Source organism: Oryzias latipes, chromosome 10 (assembly GCF_053564925.1).
Source record: "Oryzias latipes strain Hd-rR chromosome 10, Olatipes_Hd-rR_3.1".
In the NCBI taxonomy this organism is placed as follows: domain Eukaryota; kingdom Metazoa; phylum Chordata; class Actinopteri; order Beloniformes; family Adrianichthyidae; genus Oryzias; species Oryzias latipes.
Window position 1 is genome coordinate 28,840,950 of NC_136246.1, and position 18,166 is coordinate 28,859,115.

Genomic DNA, 18,166 nt, shown 5'->3' on the forward strand with positions numbered 1-18,166 from the left:
AACAGTTTGATCAATAAATATTTCGTTATCACACAATGGCTTTAATACCATAATCTGCTTAATTAGGTTAACGTTTTGTTCAAAACATCCAACGAAAGCTTACTGGTTGACCTACAGGAAGAGTTACAGATCTTTTTAATGGAATATAGTTTCATAATTACCACATCACATTTGCACATATGAACAGAGAACTCACACCGCTCTGAACTTACTTCACGTAGAGCTTCTTTCAGACGATTCTGTAGAAATGAGAAAAGTACTGGACAATCAATCAAAGAAGAAGAGGAAAGAGCTGAAGTCAAATCTCTCTAAGCTGCTGAAGCTGTGAGAGCTGATGAAATAGATTTTTTAAAAGTCTCTTTAAATTAATCTATGGCAGCTTGAATAGAAAGAAATTTTACCAAAAAAAGCTTTGAAATATGCAACCCAAGAGGGAATATCTAATAAGCATTTGACTGCTTATAGTAAGTGAAATGTTGCTCTGTACATTTGTTTGAAATTAAAATCTTTGCAGCAATGCATTTTCTCCTTGTTATGTTAAGTGAATGTGGTTAGCTATTATACATGCATGTGAAATGATTGAAATATACAAATACAGACAGACAATTGACCAATTTCATATAAATTAGTTTAAAAAATAAAAATATTTATGTTCCAGTCAATAGCAAATGAGTTTGAAAGGGGTACCATGGTACGTTGCAAAACTTTGTTCTAGCGGTGCAATTATTTTATAAGTTGTTTGTTATGGGAAACACCATTTATTACAGTCACTTATGGAAAGTCTCATTACATCTGAGCAAAATATCAAAGAAATTTTGGATAAATTAGTCAGAGACTCAATTAAGGAGAGGAAATGTAAAAACACTAACCAAAGCTGGGAAAAATGTCAGACAGTGATGAGGTGGGATAAGTAGGGGACATCCACTTATGGACTAACACCACCAACTGGTCTTTTCTAGTCCTTTTGGTTGTCAGAGTCAGAGGTGGAACCTTCCAGCTCTGGCAATGCTCAGATGGACAGACACAGGCTGGTCTGTCCTTGCGTGGAAGAATGGCAGGAAGGCCTTGGTTTTTAACCATCAATAAACATGCATCTGCATCTGGCACAATGCACAAGTGTCTGAATTCAACAATATTTAACCATGAGACACATGAATATATATCCGTAAGGAAAAAAAATGAACAAAATATAGTCGTTTAGGGGTTAGCAAAACGTGATTTTTGGTGCTAAAAGTTTTTTTTTTTTTTTTTAAAGTTAAACAAGTTGAACTTTGACCAATTAGTGACTCAGATTTGGTAGTGACGTATGGATGGCATCCTTTTGAATTCACCCGAGTGCCAACTGGTTGAAAATTGATCACGGAGTAGAAATTAATATCTGCGGTTTGTACCCGGTCGGATTTAGTTGACACCAAGTCTTTCATATATCGGAATAAGAATGTGCAAGAAAAACCCTGAAGCAAGTTTCACCAGATTTACACCACTTAGACATTTTGCACCAAGCCTCTTCCAACTGTAGGTACGTGTGCTAGTATCAGCGAGAGTGCCGTGTGAACACCCTATGCTAAAAGCGTGTTCAAGAACCACATTAAGTGCATTCTTGAACACATTTCACATGCCTGGCGTGAACGTAGCTCCAGAGCTAGAGCAAGGCTGCCCAATCCTGGTCCTTGAGATCTACCCCGGCTTTCTGCTGATTACCTGACTCTTCATTCTGATTGACTGAGCACACCTGATCCAGCTAATCAGCAGAAAGCAGTTCACAGAGAACTGGTAAACAGGCATAATAGGAAATCCTGAGGACTAGGATTGGCTTGCCCTGAGCTGAAGATACAGAGACACAGAGCCCATTTATCAGGTGAAGTCCAAATGTGAATTTATCTAGGAGTCATCTAGGGCAACTTCAGGTTTTCACTTTTTCCATGATAAATTTTATTCACTTTTTTAAAAGTTACCGGAATTTAAATGTCTACGTACATCAAAAACACAAAAAGGTTTTGAGACAGAATCTTGCTTTAGTAAAGACTAGCATTCATTCTACATTCATTGAACTGTTTGGATATTTAATTTCCTGGTTTTACTGGGAACTACCACCATAAAATCTGCTTTATGAGTTTTCCATACATTGAGCTGTACTGTATTCATTCTTTCATAACTAATGAACTGAAGATTTTACCATACAGTTGGTAAAGGAACACAAGGAAAAAAGGGGTTTCCTCAAATTATGTGTACATGTGTGGACAATGAGACAAAACACATTGAGATCTTTGTGTCGCCACTGGAGTCACAAGACAAGACACTTGGATAAAAGTATTTGTTGATAATTATTGCTGAAGCTTACCAGTTTAAACCATTTATCTCCTTTGTCTGGGTTATGTTGAGACAATTTCTACGTCGTCTGGTTGATGAGGAAAAAAAGCAAGAGAGTCGATGTTCATATTAAGAGGTTCATTAATAGGAATAATGTCAAAACCAGAGCTCTGAGAGACCCTCCATTGCAGCATCTGTAGCCTCACACAATGGGTCTGCCTGTCCCTTTTGTAAACCGGGAACACCAGCTCATACGCACTGGGGGAATCCCCTAAATCTTTACAATCATTTGGTTTACAAAAAAAATAAAACTTCATGGCTTTGGTGAGCGCATAATAAAATTAGAAAAATAATTCAAAAATTATAAAAAATAATGAGTTCGCACAGCCTTGTTGCAAACACTATGAAATGACTATGATTATATGAGAAGTTGGGGCCTTGTTTTTTGTTTAAAAATGTATAATACATAGAAAACAATAAAAAAACCAAAAGGAAATAGCAAAGGACATTTTTTTTTATAAATGATAAAATAAAATAATTTACATCAATATAGTTCGAAATGGAGCTGGAAGAAGTTAATTTTAATACTTTGCAGTTAGCAGAGATCTTAGGAATGGTTGTTGGCAAGAAGTATTTTGGTGCAGAATTTTGCTGTAATTTCTGATTATTTGATTTCAGGTGATTTCTTAATGGTTTCTGTTTGTTTCACAGTGGAGACAAGAATTTCCTGTACAAGTATGGCTCTTACAACTTTGCAACCATCTCAAGACTTCTGGTAAGTGACAAGGTCAACATATGGAGATTTTTTTATTTCATAATTTCTCATTTGAAACCAATCAAGCATTAAAAGTACATTATTCCCACAATGCCATATTTGATGTTGTCAAACAAGTGTTTTAGCATATTGTGTTAAAATCCCCGTCTGTTTATGTCAAGTTGTCATTTTCACAGCTTGATACAAACAGAATTGTGTTACCTTTTCCAAAGAACTTAAAGAGTTAATAGCACAGCAAGCTGCTCTGCTGTCATAAAACATTATGGGCTGAAAGTACGGCTGTTTCTAAAGCGAGACGAGTCGACAATTTCAATTAAACCTTAAGCCTGCATTCATAAATTCTACAAACAGTTAGCTGCTTGCGAAAAAACCAGGCCATTAATCTGCACATGTACATCCCGAGGCTCTTCATTATAAATGCAAAAGAGGAGTAAAAGAAACAATTCTGTGCTGTTATTTTTACAGTTATTATTCACATGTATATGAGCAAAGGGGGTGTTCTGTGGGAAATCTACACATTTCAGCACGCTTTTCTAGGAAGTGGAACAGCACGGCATTTTTCTTTGAAGATGTTTTTTTTCTGTCCCTACTCCAACTTATTTAAAGTTTTGAAGTGACTTTGCTTTGGTCACCAACTGTGCCTATCATCAAACCATAATTCACACCTACTTTAATCCCCATTGGAGCCCCAAAGTGAAGCACGTCTATATGGATTTGTCTTAATCTGATGATGAGTTTAGACTTTGGCCACTGCAAGTTTTTATGACTTTGAAGTCACAGGCAGAGAGGATGGCAGATAAAAGATTATGGCTATTTTTAAAATGTATTTTTATTTTTAAGTTCATACTTCAGAAGCCTTCAGGTAGAACAGACGATAGCAAAAAGTCAAACTTTACACAAATGGAGGATTACTGCAAAACTGAACTAATATTATATACATTTTTAATTTTTGTATGTTAAAGAATTTCATATAACATCTAAGAAATGTGAATATTTTTTTCCTACCATGTGTACTCAATCTTTTAAATTTTTTTGATATTTTTGAAAACAGTATAATCATTATTTATGAATGTATCTACAACTACGTGGAACACCAACACAATGGTAAATCTGGATGAGATGGTGTAAACTTGCTATACAATAAAGCCACAGAAGTAAAATATTTCTAGAATGTAGAATTAAACCTCTTCTGTTAATTTGGTCCATATTTTTTCCATTAAAAGCTTTATTTGTAAAGACATTCTTTAGCATTTGATGTTCAACTTTTTCTAGGTATTCTGGTCAAATTATTTTTGAGCTTTTACAAAAGCATTCCATGTTAAATATGATAAGTGTCATTGTACTAAAACTTGTTTCCTCACAACCTACATTAATGTTTGGACATTGTTTATATTTTTCAAGATATTCTGCAGTTTAAACACCAAAAACATGATTTTCATCATGGTGGGTTTATAAATAATAATTTTCTTTTCTTAGCTTTTGGTAAGCTTGATGGTAGTTGGTTTTAATATTTTTTACAAATATTAATTGTATGTTTCACTGTCATTCTGTTACACTTGTATTGTTATTTTTATTTAGTCCTGTGACAAAGTTTGTCACCTCTATACTGAACACTTCTTTGCATGTTTAGCGTCATTGAAAAGACCTAATAATAAATATGAAAAACCAATGAAAGTAGAAAACAGATGACACAGTAAAGTGAGCTGAAAGCACAAGTCACCAAACTGGATGGCTGAGCCAGCAGTAAAAAAAAAAAAGAATGTGTGCTGGATTCAGGGCCTGAGCTAATGCTGGCAGTGAGTGTGGCACCTGGACATGCTGACTATGTCATAAAACTCAAGTGTAGGGGGACGGGAGGGGATGAAAGTGACTTACTGTACCTGAATATTCAGTAACACAGTTCACACTGTAAAAAATAGCATTTATCGTAGAGCTATGAGTGAAGAAGATCAACACCACTTCATACTAATCCAACAGTAGCAGTATTTTTAATAAAACATGCCTTTATACTTGAGGTGTTTGCCCACCAAGCTTGAGGGAGCATAGTTTTCTACCTGAATGCTAAACTGAACAGTGAGCACACTAATTGTCGTACTTCTATTACTTTGCCTGTTTTATGTTTGGGCTTTGGAAAAGCAGAAGAGGGTGAATAGCTCATCTTAAATGTTTCGTCGGTAACTTATTTTCTACAAAATAATTCAATTCAATTTAGGTTTTTTTATATAGCTCAATATTACAACACAGTTGTCTCAACAGGCTTCACTAATTGTACAAAACGTAAAATCCGTTCTAAAATACAATTGCTAAACTAAACTAAACAGACTAAGCTGGGCATCCCCATGCCTTCAGACCCTCCTTCTCAGTTTTCTTCAAACAAGCTCAGCCTGCTGGCCTTTTGTAAGCAGAACATTCTTTTTTGTTTGTCATAGAAGATTTTCCGCTATGAACCACACTTTGGCCGTTGAGATAATAAACCGATCTTTTAACAACCACATCAAAGGTTAGTTCCCCGAATGTACGATGAAGTAGCAAGTTATTCCTTTAAGCTGAACGAGCATAAGAATAAACAGCCAACAATAAAAATACCTTATTCTGACCTTTTCTCCAGAAGAGATACGGTGCAAATTTGACGGTAAAAACAATTTTCGGCAGTGCAAATGATGGAAGAGAAAATGTGAAAAGCACTCATACAGCAGAGGGATGAGGGAAAAATCTGTTGATCTATGAAGGCTACCTGGTCTAATGAAATCAGCCATGCAGGACAGGTGAGTCAGAGCAGAGTCAGGGTTACTGCAAAGACACAAGGACTGGCACTTGCACACACATACATGCACAGAGTGAGATAAGGGCATTTTCTAAATCCTATCCCAATGTACTTGCACATTCTTCAAATACGGAGCATGCTCCCTAAATGGATTAAAGTGGTTTGGAGGAAGTGTGTGTGCCTGTGTGAGACCCTTTAGCTCTGTTAGATTGACTGAGATCGCTATCTCTTACTCCTCTGGCATCTCAGAATAATCACCTATCTGGATACACACTCATACACAACACTTGCTTGCACATGACCTCCTGCCTGCACGATGACAAGGACAAAAGCGAGAAAGTGCAGCAAGGGAGGGAATTTAGGAGAGAACTTTCCAAACACACACGCTTGTAAAATAATATTTGACACGAAGCGTTTTGTGTCATCAGATTATGCATTTAGGTGTGTTTGTGCCTGCCTGTATTTGACCTGCGATGTTTGTTGAGCCGTGTGTGGTTCTGTCTACATGTGAGTGTGCTGATAGTGCAGTAATGGGTTTTAGCACAGCGCTGTAGAGGGTTTTCAAATGGAGTCAGAGAGAATCAGGGAGGACGGGACAGACTGCTGATGTCAACACAGAGAGATGAGATAAAGTCAGTTTAGAGGAAAGGGAGAGGGGGGTGGTATCAGCGCAGTACTGGACACACAGAAGAGGATGCTGATGAAGTAGATAAACCTGAACTCTGGACGCCTGATTCCCAGCCCCAAAACAAGCTTGTAGACCTACTGACAGACTTCCCCCAGTACTGATGAATTTTCTCATACTCCTTTTAAACTCATTGTTTTTCTTAAAAAAACAAACCAAATTTTTTGTATTAATTTGAACTTATAGTACCTTTGTGTAATTTGTGAAACAAGATGCCTGTTGATGAGTTTTACCAAAGTATCCCAGCAGACTATAATAATAACACATTACCAATTAGAGACGTAAAGCTGAAAGGAAATATGTGCAAGAGGGAAAATCTCTTAAAATCACAACAAATCTGTTTTACAAACATGTGGCAAGAATTGGGAATCAAAGTTGTAGAACACATTCTCTTGGATTTTATAGAAGAAGAAGAGATGCGTGAATGTTCCACAAATGTCAAACGTTCAACCTGTGTTCATCCAAACGCAATTTGGGGCTGCCAGTTTCATTTTTAAGGCAATACAGACGCGATCAGGGGAGAGAGGTAGAGTCAATGCTTCCATTTAGTGATGAGGCTAAAATATTTTGAGGGTAGCTCTTCCTACGTGCGGTATTTGGACATTTGTCCAAAAGATGTTTATGAACACATATTTGGACACGTGTTTTGGAGCAAATTCGCTGCACGTCTAAACAGGGACAGACGACGCAAATTTGCCGTGCAAATTGTGTTCAATGTGAACCCAGTATAAGATATTTGCTGATTTATGTATCTAACAATCACAGTTTAGTATGATAGATTGTGAACGCCGTATTTTTGATTGGAGTGCCTTCATGGCTTGAGAGCTTGAACTAACTGAACCGTCTCTGAATAAAATAACCTTATTTTAGTGATTTTGCAAGATTTTTTCCGCCTTTAAAAAGTACTTTTATTTTCTTTGGACATTTGCTTCTTGTCTCTTATTTTCTTTACATTTCTTTTTTTAATTGTCTACAGAGTGTGATAAATATTTTCATGCTATTCTGCAAAAAAACAAACAACCAAGTGAATACTTTTCTACATGAAAATGCCCTTATATGTAAATAGCTACAGCGTCCTGTGAAGAATTTAACAGGGTCTACTTTAAAGGAAGCCAAGAAGACAAATAATTCAACACTTAATGTTTATGATTGAACTTTTAATGTTTGCAGTTAATAAAACTGTCGTTTAGGCTAATCAGTTTGCTGTATCACAGATTTGATCGCCATTGGTGGGTCATTTTGGCTCCTAACTCTGTTTGACTGAGCCAAGTGTGTCCCTCGTGGAGTTTGTTAAATTGACTCTACAAAGCTCGCCAAGTGTGTGCGCTCGGGCCCAAGCAAAGCTTTGAGCAACATGTTCACACTGTGTGCCGTTAATACACCACAAGTGCATTTAACTATATTTTGCTTGGATCAATATGTACTAAAAGGTCAAGGATTGACTGCAGTCCCTTCAAAGGGTTTTGGGAACATCAGCAGTTTTGGTGTCACTCCCAAAAAACAAAAGTTAAAAAAAAAATGAACGTGTCAGAAGATGATGTCTGATCTAACACCTTAAGGAAGCAAATTTGAGGAAATGACTTGGAAATCCAACAGCTCTGCAGTTCACAAAGCCATAGGTGACTGAACAAAGTGCTTCTGACAGCAGAAAGGCCGTTATGCCGCTGAAAATCACCACGGATGCCAACCAGTATTTGACAGATGGCAACCGAAAGGGGAAAGCCATGTTTAAAATCCTCTTTAATGAGCTCAAATTTTTTACAGTTTTGCACTTCATTATAGCCAGACTTCTTGTGAAATCCACCCGGTAACCCAGTTAAAATTGACAGCATTCAAAGACTCAGGAGCAAGAATTTATTGTGTTTGTAGTTGTTCATTGAAGCTAATCTCTGCACTTTTTAAAAGATTTAGATGGATTAAAAAACAAAACTTTTATTCCTAAACCATGTGGAGAATATAATGAACACAGAATTGCACTCTTCAGAAAAATTCCATTATAGATTGCAGCCGAGGTCAGTGTTATTGACACACTTTATTTGCTGCAATCTATCATTTGTTGTCATATATAATGATTTGGCTTCTACAAAGAGACGAGCCTGCACAAGTATGATAAGCTCCATGCTCAAGCACACCTGTCACGACTCCTGGCATTCACGTGCAGATTATATATGATAACAAGATCTGGTCAATAATCGTTTCCAAAGAGAGGACACCCTCGCAGCCTTATGTATACCATTGACTATGTTGACTATTATGTTATGCCAAAAGCACGGGGTCATGAAATGTGTTGAATGCCTTGTTTGCATGCCTCATATAGTCATCTTCCTGCTCTGATCCTTCCCCCCTCCACTGTTAATTACCTGGACTCTGCATCTGCTCCTTCCTGTCTTTAACTCGCCTCCCTGTCACCTGTTGTTTCCGTCTGCCAGATCCTTGCTCTTCTCTGCTGCTCACCAGCATTGATCTCTACCCAGCAGCTCTCACCAGTTTGGACCTGATTCTTCCCTTCTGTCATCAGTCTGTCTCTGGTCTGCAACGTTGATTTTGACCCATAGTAAGGATTCCCTGTGCCACACCTGTTTACACTCTTTTTTTCTATTGAGTTTTTAATTTTGACTTGGATTTTTCAGCCTGTTCAAACCCTCTCTATAATCTGCTTTAATTAGAAAGAAACCATTGCTGCGTGGGACCTCCCCTTGTATTTCTGCTGCCTTAGTATACAGCAACATTCAGTTTTATCTCAGGTTCTTTGTAGAACTGTAGAACAAAAAGCGACATAATACAGTTCCTCAAGACTATGAAAACTTTTGGATTTTATGTACTAATGTTAAAAGTCTTGGTGCCATGTTATCTCACGTCATTTATTATTGGAGTCTCCTTGTGAAATATCAAGAAACTGAGATATTGCCCCCACCTTATACTTAAAAACCCACCAAAATATGTGTGCACCAAGTACCCGGAGAAAATGTTTTTTTCTACATAATAAAGAAACTCCTCCAGAAAATGATGATGATGATCTTTTATAGGGCTAAAAAAATATTTCTAATTCAGGCAATGAAACCAAAACACAAAAGTCAGGGATATTTGATGGAAGTTCCAAAATAACTATGGGATTGCCACAGGACCTATAGATCGGCAGTTAATTTGTGACAAAGTATAAAGTTTGCCAATTTTCTCACAATATGCAAAAAGAAAACTTTTGTTTGGAAAATCTTCAGAAAACCAACCAAAGTTTTGTTGACCTATGACCTCGGGAAGAGGCCGCCCTCTTGAATTTTCCCCCCAAAAATCCCCCCTTTTACAAGTATGAACTAATTCCTGAGATTTTTATCTATCGCCTCTTTACTCCTCGAGCATCATTGGGGAGCTGCTTGGGAGAAATAGTGGAAATTATAAGTTCTAGATTTTAAACGGGGTTGGCGTGGTGGGGCCGCAAAAGTTGCATTTCCCCTGTTACTCGCATATGTTTTACTGAAAAGTTGTAAAAATTTGATTTGGTTCAAGCTGAACAAAACAAAATGACACACAGTATGAACATATTAGGAATTTGGGCGTGGTTAACAAAAAGCCTCAGTTGCCAAGGAAATTTAAAACATTTGCTGATTGCTCTAAAAATGACAACCTGTTCGTTACCCCCAGGTGGACAAAAAAATAAAATGGTTGCTATGGCGATAAAACCAACAGAAAAGCAGACATTTAGAAAAAATGGTAATTTAATGAAATTGTCACGTGTAGCTCTGATCTGGGTGGTGAAGGCAGAAGGGCGGGTGTGAGGGACGTGTAGCAGCCGCTCAGCCAGTTAGGCGGGGTCAGGAGGGGAGAGGGTGCATAGCACCTGCAGGTTTAGTTTTAAATAGTTTTATATCAATAAGGATAAGGCAACACCTAAACACGATTACGAGCTGTTTAACAATAAGATGTTGTTAAATTAAAAAAAGTTTTTTAGGGAGAGTGTAATTAGACAATCATGTGTCTCAACGTACTGGTACAGCCAGTAGCAGAGAAGACTGATGCTACAATCTCACGTGTAACCAACGTAAAAAAACGCTGTGCACTAATTAAACAAGGAACACCAATGTAAGCCTGCAGAGAACACGAAACACGAGCACGTGTGCACACTCACACAATCTTACCCCCTAAGCAAATCAGAAGTGATGCCTCCGCCTGAGACTGCCAGGAACATGCTGAGAGTGCACAGGATCGACAGAGAGAAGGACTGAGTGAGAGACATAGCCTCTGTATGGGGTGTGAAAAGCCTGCCAGGGCATGGAAGATCATACAGCGCTCTTTGCAAGTTTGGAAGAACAACACAAGACAAATGACATGCACGCAATAAGAAGACTAAGAAAGGAGTAAATGCTAACTTGGAGTATGAATGAGGCAGCAATAGTGTGAGTTTAAATATTTTAGCTTTTTCTTTCAATTCTAAAGTTATTACAAACACACAATGAGCTGCAGATGCGGCTAAATGCCTCACTCAAGTTCTAAGGTGTTCAGATTCTGCCAAGTCAAAGAGAGGAAGCTAAACTCATTTGCCACTGACTCCATTTTGAAATACCCTTAGTGTTGGAAGCATCTTCAGGACAACTTCCGTTCTCCACATTGATTGTATCTGAGAACTGGACTGTGTGAGTGTGACGTCACCCATAGCAGATGGTTTACTTCTGGCTCCAAACAAATAAAGTCAATTTTTTTGCAATATGGATGTCTCCATGTTGAAGCCAGATGACGGCAGTGAGCAGTGATGGATGTAAGTTGGTCTGAGTCAAAGTTTCTATGGGAACCAGTTTCACCAATCAGGAGTCAGCTTGCTGGAAGTCTACACCCCTGCCACTTAAAGGGGGCTACAGCAGGCGCCACATACTTTTATTTAGGCATCTGATTGGTCAGTGTAAAACTTGAATAACTTGCACTACAGAAAATTATTTTTTTAAGAAAATTGGATTAAAAAGAACATGTTAAAAAAAGCTGTATAAAAAAATGGTTATTCTGGCAAATATAATGAGTAATAGCTGTTGGTTTCCTAAAAGAATCTATGGGATGTTAGCTTCTTGGTCTTACTTTGGCTCTCCTTTACAGTCAATGGTTGTCCACTATGGATGATGTAATCACTATAGGTACCCCAGCAGATGGAAATGCCCCTAATAGCGGAATGTTTTATGATACACACCGTTTAGTTCTCCCAAACTGAGTTGGTTGAACTTTTGTTTTTGCATGATGAGCAGCAGTCGTCCAACCAGGCTTTGTGTGGTTGAGCATTTGTGTAATAAAACAGTGAGCGATTTAGAGCCCCTGAGTCCTTGATACATCTTCTTTGCACAGTTTTTGAGCTCTGAACGTGACCCAGTTGCATGTGTTAGTGATAGCCAAAACCAGTAGCTTGATCTACAAAGAGTATTAAGAAATCGTAACAAAATTTGAGTTTGTGTACAAAACTGAAGAACGTCCGACAAATGGGACTCATCCCTAAGACCTTGGACATGTCTGACTTCTTCACTCTGTGTTGGCAATACTTGCATGCCACTTGTATAGATTTGAGCAACTGAACTAACCGGGTCTTTCTAAGCAATTCGTATTCTTTCGTTTTTGCTGCAAATTTTCCTTGTAGCAATTTTTCATCAAATTAGCAAAGTTTTAATAAAACAAAGACAAGTAAAAAAATGACCCAATAAATATAGACAACAGATTGCAGAGCATGATGCTCCTGTTAAGCTGTAAACAGAGCTTTGAAAAACATATTATTGTTCACATTGATTTATTAAAATGTTGAGTTTCCAAACTAAAAAATGAGGCAAAAAAGTTTTTTGAACTTTAGGAAAGATGGACATTTTAAAATAAAAACTCTCTCAGGAAGAAAGAGATTTCTGTCACCTCAAGATTTTCTAATAGCATCTTTTTTTTTATTTGCTGGAAGCAGCACAGAGTTTTGAGCTGTGGAGCCTTTTTATTTAGGGTTTTATTGAGACAAACCATCAATCTAGATTAAAAAAAATCTTATTGATCAGAGAGATGTTTCTTTCAGGTTTGGACTCAAGCTGATGCCTAAAACAGTTTCAGTCATTTTATTAAACCTTTATTCAACATTTCTTTCTAAATGTTCTTTTCTTCTACGTTTGATTACCCAGAGGGCTTTTCTGTAATTTAATATTTTCTTGGGAACAGTTCCTCCATCATAAACTTACAACTTGTTTTAGTCAACATTTTTTGCTGTTTTCTCTTAAACAAACATCTTGTCTTCTCAGTGGTCAAAATGATTGAGTGGGCTAATATGTGTGCCCTTTGCCCTTGGGACCGGCTCTTTCTTGGCTTGTCTCTCTCTGTGTGGGTTGAGGGGTGTTGGACCTGGGAGGTCGTCTCTTCGAGCGATGGGGCCCTAAGCTGGGGAGACTTGGTCCCAATGGTCCCAGAGCAGCGCGGGGGGGGGGGGGGGGGGGGGGGGGGGCGACTAGGGTTTGCACGCTCTGTGCTCCTGTGCCTTTCTGCTCTCTGGCGTTGCGGCCCCAGTGGCGGTCCTGCTGGCCCTGGTGGCGGTCCTGCTGACCCTGGTCTGGGTAGTGGACATGATTGCCCTGCGGCCGGATTTCCTCTATCTGTTATACCGTGCGGGTGTCGTTGGGGGTCTTGGTGTGGGCACGCTCCCTCTTTTTTTTACATTCCATCATCCACGTCAGCAGGACATAAACACTCACTCGAGCACAGGTGGTATCTCACCTTGGCACAAATAGTATGTGTGACTGAATGAAGTGCTCTACATGTGTTGGTTTGTATGCCTAAGTACAGCATGTATATGTAATCTGTAGTGGTATTGTGTACATGTGGACATGTTTGTATGTGCCAACAGGTATGTTTGTGACATCAAAGTGTGTGTGTGAACATGCCCCGCCCCTTTTAGACTAGCATTTACACCTGATGGTAATGATTATAAACTTCCAGCAACTTGTTACTTGCTGCTTTATGATTCTATACCCCCTTTTATAATAATCCTTCTATTTCCTTAACTCCCCTTTTTAGTCTCCCTTTCTCTTGTGCTCTAACCCCCCCATCTAACATCCCTCTCTCTTCTCCCCCGCTCTTTTTTTTCCATCCTGTCCAACAAAAAACAGATACAAATGTAATCAATATAAATAAAGTTTAGCCTTAATTACAAAAAGGGGTTTATTCAAATATACACCTTTTGTGTCAGAAGATTCATAGCCCTTATTGTAACAGTAAAATATATCCAACACGAGAGGCTTTCAGCTCTCATCTGTTTGCTCAGCTGTTGGACAGGACAATTAAGATAAAAAAATAAATATGTCTCCTGCTCTATGTTCACAGTTGTTTTGACAATACCTCAAAGACAGGATTGACTCTTACTGTATAAAATCTGTACAATAATGCAACAATTCTCTGCTTTCTAAAGTCCCGCTCCAATCATTCTTTGATTTAGTGTAAAAGCATTCCCATTGGTATTTTAATTAGTATTATGCAGTTTTTTGCCTAAATCAAAAAGCTTGTGTCATTTTCTAAGACAAAGTTTCTCCAGAGTGGCGGGAGTTCTTTGGGATGGAGCAGGGAGGTTGTGGGAGCTACAAGTATTTTCAAACAGCATTTTCTTGTCTGCTCCTGATTCACGATTTGAAGATAGAAATAATCAGAAATCCAATAATTAGCTTAAATTTCTTCTTTATGTCCTCCATCACGAGAAAGATTCTACAAGAACATGTTAAAAACAGAATTTTCACTGGAGTGTGTCTTTAACAGTCTTTACCAATCAGATCATTGTAGCTGGGTTGTCTCCGCTATTTTTAAACAGCCAAAGGTCCTCTTAGAGACAAACATTGTGCATTTCCAAAAGCATAAAGTGACATAAGTTGAGTTTCTTCGTTTCCATTCTGTCACACTTTTTCATGCGGCTCACCAAAGACGACAGCAGTATCATTCATTTATGAGAGGAGAAACTCTCTGCAAATGGCTACTTCACTTGTGTCAGCTGGAACTAAGTTTAGCACATGAGCACAACGCCATACATTTTAAGACGGCATCGTGGAGAAACTCCTGCATGTCTCTGCATCATCTGTGACGTTATTTACATTTTTCCCTAAACTTAAGTTTGTGGAAAATGATTTTGTGTCGTGGATCCTATACAGTGGAGCCTCAGAAACCTTTGAGCTGCAGCCCTGCTGCTGGGATGTCGTTCCTCCTGAAAACAACCCTAAGCTTTTACATTATAAGGAACCAGTGAAGCATCCCTATAGAAAAACACTCTATAAACAGGTTAGTTGCTAATTTTCAATGAGGTTTTCTTTCAATTTGCTTGGCCCTTTTTACTCTGAGCTTTTTAAACTCTCTTGCGCTCTAATATCTGTTGCTTTTATGTATTGACTCATCTCCTATTCATGAGCTTTGTTAACACAGCCATGTATGTTAAAAAAAACGTATTCACAAAACATCCTGATGGATATCTCTTCAGCTCTTTGACTTTTAGATCTGTATCCTTCTGTGAAGCTACTTTCACCTGGCTTGACAAAAACTGCACAATACCATACAATGCATGATTTTCCTGTGCACTTATTTTAAATTTAGCCATTTTTGTAAGCGCAGCTTCTGTACAGCCAGATTTCTGGCTTTAGCTGCGGGTGGAGGGTATGTTCAAAGCCTTTACTGTCTGACTTGATCTTCATAAGGTGAAAATACTTCCTACTGGAGGCTTTCCACTGTGCTCTTTCTCATCGTTTGAACTGAAAATATACTGCTCTTTAAGCTATATTTGAGCTTTGCAGAGGAATATTTACAGTGGGGAAAAAAAGTATTTAGTCAGCCACCAATTGCGAAAGTTCTCCCACTTAAAAAGATGAAAAAGGCCTGTAATTTTCATCATAGGTATACCTCAACTATGAGAGACAAAATGAGAAAAAAAAAATCAGAAAAATGGCATTGTCTGTAACTCGCCAGGGACTCAAATCCTACAGTTCCAGACGTGTCCCCCTGCTAAAGTCAGTACAAGTGCAGGCCTGTCTGAAGTTTGCTAGAGAGCATTTGGATGATCCACAAGAAGATTTGATCAGAATAATTCTCTATGGTCAGATGAAACCAAAATGTAACTTATTGACAAGAACTCTACTCGTCGTGTTGAGCAGATAGAATGACGCGTTGAATCAGAAGAACACCGTACCTACTTTAAAGCATGGGGGTGGAAGCATCATGCATTGGGGGCGTTTTCCCTCAAATGCTAAAATGCAGCAGCTTTGAAAAGAGACAGATTTATGCAAGTAAATGATCAAATAATCCAAACTGTTTCCCTCTTAAGAAACGTGGAACAAACTGCGTTTGTGTGTGCTGTTCTGTGTGTGCTGTTCTGCTACAAGTGTTTCGGAGCAGAAAGACCCTTTCAGAGTCTGCTTTGTGTTTTGGTGGTCCTCGTTAGACTGTGGGACACAAACAGTACATTTATTCTGGCTCCTTGCCAGTCCTCTAATGAAGAAGTCATTGTTGGCCGAAAAGCCTCTGTTTAATGTTGACTACAGTAGAAGCTCACGCAGATGGATGTTTACACACCGTCCTACGCATGCACAAACGCATACAACTCACAAACACACAGCGTTCAGAGTAGAGTTAATCAGCTGTCTAATCGTCTGTCAGTTGTTATTATCATCATCAGAGTCTGGACATATGGCTTTACTTTGAACAGGGGACCGTGGGTTTCATCTGATGTGTGTGTTGATCCTGACATGAGAACCACAGAATAGAGTGTTTTGGTGAGGTTCTGGTAAACGAACAACATAAAAAACGACTTAAACGGGTTTCAGTCTATTGGGTATACTGATCTTTTTTCCTAAATAGATGCTAAAATAGGAGAATCCCAACTCACTAATAAGTTCATATATATTTGCAGAAGGATGTATTAGTGTTGCATAGCCTCTTCTAAGTAGCAGATAAATCCAAATTTTTGATGAACCAGTTTAAAGTTCAAATGTAGTGTTAATGCTGCTAAAGGTAACCCTTAAAATTTCCTTTACAAACAGTGGGACAAATGGATCTGAACCCTTTTAATTTTTGCACAAAGACTTTGTCTTAAAATTTGACCTCAGATTTGCTCATTTTACCTTTTAAACACCCACTTTGATGAAAATGACTTTTGGTATTTTTAACATTTTCTTGTAGTATTTTTCTGATGATGGAGGACGTATATAAAGAAAATTAAGATAATTTCCAAGTAATCATGAGCAGGCAGGAAAAGCTCCATTCTGATGCATCCGCTTGTAGACGACTAGATCCATGTCCATCTTGGTTTCCTTGTCCGAGTTGGCATCTAGCTCAATACTGTACAGCTGGATAGCTCTAATATTACTCACCACTTTTGTTGCACTGGTAATGTTACGTTAGGACCATGAGGGGCTGTAGAAATGGGTGAAAACAGAGAAGTCTTAGTTACAGGTGACGGGAAGGGGGGTGGGATTGTTCCTTGCCAGCAGTCCCACCCACAACTCGGAGGCAAATTTCAAATGACCCGCAGCCGCTCTGTGGAACCTATGTCCTAGAAAACAACAGTTTTTTTTTTTATTTTGGCTAAAAACATTATAATCATAACTAAAAGACCAGTGGGAATGCTTTGAATACAGATCAAATGATGATCAACAAAATATGTATACTTGTAAATAGTAAACTAATAACGAATAATATTTTTTTTATTTCATGTTGTGTTCATATAATTATCACTCAGGACATTTTTTTTATCGTCACATACGCAGAGTTTTGAAGCCAAAATAAATAACAAAAAAATACAAATTAATTGAAAATCCAAAACCCTATAAAACCACCATAAAAAAATGGGGTGTTGATATTAAATCTAATCAATATTTACTCTTGCACTTTGTGTCTATCAGTAAACAAAAGTTGGGAAAGTTCTGCTTTAAACACTGCAAAACCTGTTGTATCTTTACTCAATTTTCACTCATAGAAACAAACAAAACAACATTTTCAGAATAAAATGCAGATTTCTGCCCCAAATCTTTCTAATTGGAGAGTTGTGAGGTAGAGAAGGCAACGCAGCACGGTTTCTGCCGGAGGCACACAGTTCCCCTGCTTGTTCTTCCTGGAGTGGACTGTCCTCAGCCCACGCTCAGAGCAATAGGATGAATGAAGCCAAACCGCTGCTCAGGATTTTTCTGATAATTCAATCCATTGATGTGTTTTAGGGAAATAGATTGAGCTGGAGGGGCTGGTGCTGATTTAGGGAGACAACGACACACAAATTCGGAGTGCAAAAAAAAAAAGAGGATGAATGTTTAATCCCAAAAACAAGTGATGTTCAGTTGTGCCTGTTGAATTTCAGCTTTTGCCTTCTGCAAAGGCTGCTCCCTCTCTTCAAGCCATTCTGTGCATTCTGGGAATTCTTCCCATCATTCTTGCTTCTGTGTAAATCAGTCCTCCGGCAAAAGCAGATGGCATGCCAGGCCACCATCAGGATAAAAAATAAAATGCAATAAAATAACATTTAAATATGAAAAGCAAAGGGCTCGTCTCTGCAAATAAGAGAACACAGAATAAAAATGAAACATTTAGCCTATAGATTAAAGCTTCATTACCATCATTCTCTCAGCTGCTTATGAGAACTTTTTGTAAAACACACCGATGTTTCTAATGTCTCTTT

General features: G+C 38.2%; 1 protein-coding gene across 1 annotated transcript in view; it reads left to right on the forward strand.

Moving 5' to 3' along the window:
• Positions 1-1,804: 1,804 nt before the first annotated feature.
• The window catches only part of il1rapl2 (interleukin 1 receptor accessory protein-like 2), a 437,033-nt gene continuing 420,671 nt past the window's right edge, over positions 1,805-18,166 (forward strand). Inside the window, exons 1-2 of the mRNA XM_020706755.3 lie at positions 1,805-1,858; positions 3,022-3,085. The gene's annotated coding sequence lies outside the window, so the exon portion shown is untranslated. The remainder of the gene's footprint in view (positions 1,859-3,021; positions 3,086-18,166) is intronic.